At 41.1% G+C, this 985-nt stretch overlaps 1 non-coding gene across 1 annotated transcript; it reads right to left on the reverse strand.

Moving 5' to 3' along the window:
- Nucleotides 1–452: 452 nt before the first annotated feature.
- LOC112781324 (small nucleolar RNA R71) lies at nt 453–560 on the reverse strand. Its single transcript, XR_003192107.1, has one exon. It is a non-coding gene; the product is annotated as a small nucleolar RNA R71 (small nucleolar RNA).
- Between the last annotated feature and the right edge of the window lie 425 nt (nt 561–985).

Here is a 985-nt window from a genome sequence, read left to right on the forward strand (position 1 = left end):
CTAAATTACAACAATCCAGCAAGCACCTTTCAGAAATTTCCGAACAAGAAGAGGAGATGGCAGCCGAAAATAATAATAATGCAAGGAGGATGCTTGGTGACTTTACTGCACCTAATTCCAATTTACATGGAAGAAGCATCTCCATTCCTGCCATTGGAGCAAACAATTTTGAGCTTAAACCTCAATTAGTTTCTCTGATGCAGCAGAACTGCAAGTTTCATGGACTTCCATCTGAAGATCCTTTTCAGTTCTTAACTGAATTTTTGCAGATATGTGATACTGTTAAGACTAATGGAGTAGATCCTGAAGTCTACAGGCTCATGCTTTTCCCTTTTGCTGTAAGAGACAGAGCTAGAGTATGGTTGGACTCTCAACCTAAGGATAGCCTGAACTCTTGGGATAAGCTGGTCAAGGCTTTCTTAGCCAAGTTCTTTCCTCCTCAAAAGCTGAGTAAGCTTAGAGTGGATCTTCAGACCTCCAGACAGAAAGAAGGTGAATCCCTCTATGAAGCTTGGGAGAGATACAAAGGACTGACGAAAAAGTGTCCTTCTGACATGCTTTCAGAATGGACCATCCTGGATATATTCTATGATGGTCTGTCTGAATTAGCTAAGATGTCATTGGATACTTCTGCAGGTGGATCCATTCACCTAAAGAAAATGCCTGCAGAAGCTCAAGAACTCATTGACATGGTTGCTAATAACCAGTTCATGTACACTTCTGAGAGGAATTCTGTGAGCAATGGGACGCCTCAGAAGAAGGGAGTTCTTGAAATTGATACTTTGAATGCCATATTGGCTCAGAATAAAATATTGACTCAGCAAGTCAATATGATTTCTCAGAGTCTGAATGGAATGCAAGCTGCATCCAATAGTACTCAAGAGGCATCTTCTGAAGAAGAAGCTTATGATCCTGAAAACCCTGCAATAGCATAGGTGAATTACATGGGTGAACCTTATGGAAACACCTATAACCCCTCATGGAG

Source organism: Arachis hypogaea, chromosome 19 (genome assembly GCF_003086295.3).
Source record: "Arachis hypogaea cultivar Tifrunner chromosome 19, arahy.Tifrunner.gnm2.J5K5, whole genome shotgun sequence".
NCBI lineage: Eukaryota > Viridiplantae > Streptophyta > Magnoliopsida > Fabales > Fabaceae > Arachis > Arachis hypogaea.